This window comes from Saccostrea cucullata, unplaced genomic scaffold (assembly GCF_032062105.1).
Source record: "Saccostrea cucullata isolate Sc308-1 unplaced genomic scaffold, CSIRO_AGI_Scuc_v1 ctg17456, whole genome shotgun sequence".
Taxonomy (NCBI): Eukaryota; Metazoa; Mollusca; class Bivalvia; order Ostreida; family Ostreidae; genus Saccostrea; species Saccostrea cuccullata.
In genome coordinates this window covers 3,670-7,500 of record NW_026934257.1, presented here as the reverse complement: position 1 = coordinate 7,500, position 3,831 = coordinate 3,670, and the positions used below count along the sequence as shown (strand labels likewise).

Sequence of the window (3,831 nt, the reverse complement as noted above, 5' to 3'; positions counted from 1 at the left end):
AAAATTTGACCCCACAAAAATATGTGATTTAACAGTAAATATTTACATTCCGTATATTTTTACTTATGAAATTCATTAGAAATCCACGGCATTCAAATTTCTATAACACACGCGAAAACTTGTCACCACGCCTTAGAGTACACAGAAGGAACTATATGCAAATTTCTATAATCTAGGAACAACAAAATGTACAATGTTTTGACTCAATTTAATTGAAAACTATAAACCTGTTAGATTAACGTAAAATACTACAAATTTGCGTTTAAAATTAATGTGTCATTTTTTCCTCGCAATGTTTGTTTGCGTTATTTAACTTTGCAACGTCATCTGACGTCACAAGCGGCTCTTACGTCTATTAAACACGTCAGTTTAGAAGGGCGCTAAATTCACATTAAAGATTAATGAAATAAGCAATTATGAAGAAGGAAAATTAGAGAATGTAAATATAAGCATTGAATTCATATTTTTGGCTAAAATTTGAAATTGAACATATACATGTAAATGCTATTTTTTTTAATTTGTTCTATGTTGCTCAATTGCACGAAGGATATATGGAGATACATTTGTAACGAACAGTATTCAATCTCAAAGTCCATAAAACAGTACAAACAAGAGCAGATCAAACACAGACCCCCGAAACATCAGAGATGGGATCAGGTGCCATGGAGGAGTGAGCGTCCCCTGCTGACCGGTCCCACCCGCCGTGTGCTCATTGTCATGATCGTGTAATAACGGAAAAATCCGTCTTTAATTCAGTGAATAAATAATGGACTAACAATTAGTATGATAAACGTCAGTTAGCATTTAACTTAATGATAAGTTGTTTTTGCTGAAAAGGTAATTGTACCGACCAGAGACTTACGAAATGATGCCTTTAAACAAGACTGCTGATATACCTGTTGCATCAACTTGTTTTTCAATAATTTACCTCCTTTTAGAAATTGATCATACGTAGAGCATGTTCTTCCGTATCGAATCAACTGAGATATATACAATCCGTATGCAGGTGATGAAGGTATATTGCTGCATAAGTAAGGGAAGTTGACGATAGAAAAGTTAAAGTCATCACGATTGTCATATAGCATTTTAATGTTGCAGTTGTGCGAAGTAATCCGTTCGAAAATGCATGTTTCATTGATTTTTTTTACACAGAATCTTGGGCCTTGTACGTTGGCAGTCTGCCACAAACAATTACATGGATTGATCGTAAGTTTAATAAATCAATAGATACGGCTCGTTTTTAATCAATACAATGAATAAATAGAAAAAATTCAAGCTTACAAACCTGTACTGTGTAGTTTGAGGTTTGCTGTCCGTGGTCAAATCCGACTGACTGCTCCATTTAAAATATTAAGAAGAAAAGACAGAACAGAAAATTAATGCATGTTCTTCGTTCATAATCCATGATCAGCAATATTAAGAGATTGATAAATGTTGTTTCGTTTATTCATCGAAATTAAGATAATTCTAAGATAATTTTATATTGTTTTTTAGTTTATAGATATTTTGATAATTGGTATATTACACGAAACATCCTGGTTTTCAAGTTCATCTTCACTATTACCAATAATATTACTATCAACTTATAAATTTTGTTGTTGTGCAAGTTCATTTGTTCCCATGTTACACAAGTATGTTTTTCCATGGGTAGATACATGTATTAAATTCATCCCTTAAATAATTATGTTGCATCGAAAAAATACGTATATAAAAAAGTAAAACTCACCTCGAAAACTTTCGAATGATGTCTCCCACTTTTAATGGTTTTTCCTCCCCCATTTAAGGCTGTATAATTTTGAAAAAAAATTAAAACATATCAAAAGTGTTCACGTTCTTAAAATATTTTCTACAATAAATGTAACACCAGAATCGAATAGCCAGTATTCTTAGCAACATTCAGCCATCATTATAGAGGGTTGTTTCTTTCTTCTCTCCAACGACTGGATAAATTGGCACGACTCAACATTTCTTTTATTATTCAGAAGACAATATTTTCTTTATTCCTGTTTTTTTTCACCCCATGAACAGAGACGAAGTCTTCCTTATAAAGAATTTTCGACCAAACTACCGGCCCATTCCTTTCTCCCTGTGTCAGAACATTGTAAACAAACATCATTTTAAAGATGATCTTACTCCACAACTTTAACAAAATTAAAACGTCATTGACCTACACGTATTAAGCAAATGACACCTTGAATTCATAAGTGCAAAATGCAACTTCCTTCATTTAAAGAGTTTTATGAAAATAAAATCTTGCCGCATAACACGAATCAAGTTGCATTTACTTTAATTATGCATGAAAGTTACTTACTGCATAAAAAGTTAAACCTGTACAATCTTAGTCGTCCTGGTGCTGTTAAACAACGATTCCCATAGCTGCACACATATTCCTTTATTGTGCATCTAAGCTTGACGTGCTGATCGATAAACTTTAAACTCAACGTCGACTGAAGCGTTACCTCTGAAAGCTCGTTCTACATGTATGAATAAGGACCTCAACTCTTTTGACTTCCATTTAATTTCAAATTAAAATAGTTCGCTCGAAGTTTTTAGTTGCAGAAGATTTTCAAATCAAAATTAGCTTCTCTGGAAAAACTGTGTCTCTTTTAACAAAGGAAAGTTAAATGACAACAATTCCTTATTGTTGCGATCTGTATTAAGAATGAAGACATAGGTAACATGGGGTTTAATAATCATCACATATTTTTACAATTGAAATGATTGTCTTTCATAAAATCTATAGGAATCACATTCCTTATATAATAAACTGAATCATATTTTGTTTAGTTATTGCACGCCTTTGGGTGCATTCCTGAGCAAGACAAAAGAATTTTAAAAACATACGAAAGAAGCTTGATTTGATTATCTTTCTTACATTTTGTGTTGATTTAAAAAAAATCAAGCCAGGTTGATAATTTGTGGAATTCTGTGTCCTTTCTTAAGAACTAACTTTAAAAGTCTAAATATTTACAATATTATCATATCCCTACTGGTTTTTCAAAATATAAATGTAAATCGATTGACAAATAAAAAATGGCATCTGCCCCCCGGTTTCATTCATTCCCTTTCTATTTTTTATCTTTGTTTGATTAAAAAAATATCCTCGTGATGAGTAGTTTTTTTTTAAAATTAGCTTTGTGTGTTTAAATTACATGACATAAGCTATCAGCACTACGCAGAATGAAAGACGAAAAAAATCAGGTATGTGTCCGCCTCCTCAATATGACATTCTTATTATACAGAATGCATGCTTTACAGTTGCTTTTGTCATTAATAGCGTCTCCTTCAAATGGGTAAGAAATATATAGCAATGCATATTCCCTGAAATAAGATTCAGCAGAACGATACTGATATGTGTCAAATAAAATCGATAAGTAAGTAAGTAAGTAAATTTTATTTATATGGGACTACATACACATAACAGAGAACATGAGCTATAAAGCCCTTTTACCGACTAGAAACATAAAAACATATATATAATAAAATGTACATATATACACACAAGAGCACAAATATCACATTAAAGTTTCACAAAGACAGAAGTTCATTTAAACACACAATTGTAACCAAAGACATTGATAAACAGACATAAAAAGAAAAGAAAGAAATAAAAGACAAAACATTTGAGCAACACACAAAAAAAATAAAAGAGTCAACATAAGAGAACAACAAGTACTTAAAACAAAAGTCATGCACACAAACAAGGAGGAATGGTTAAGAAAGCACAATACTGTAAAAATAAATAAATAAATAAATAATAACTTAAGACGGTCATCTATAAAACTGAAAATTAGGTATGAGGCATAGAAGTCTGAAGTCTGCAGGAGCTGC

At 31.7% G+C, this 3,831-nt stretch overlaps 1 long non-coding RNA gene across 1 annotated transcript in view; it reads right to left on the bottom strand.

Moving 5' to 3' along the window:
- Positions 1 to 1,785, bottom strand: part of LOC134240353 (uncharacterized) — a 2,112-nt gene extending 327 nt beyond the window's left edge. Inside the window, exons 1-2 of the long non-coding RNA XR_009986415.1 lie at positions 1,727 to 1,785; positions 1,286 to 1,333 (exon numbers count right to left, since the gene is read on the bottom strand). This is a non-coding gene — a long non-coding RNA (uncharacterized LOC134240353). The remainder of the gene's footprint in view (positions 1 to 1,285; positions 1,334 to 1,726) is intronic.
- Between the last annotated feature and the right edge of the window lie 2,046 nt (positions 1,786 to 3,831).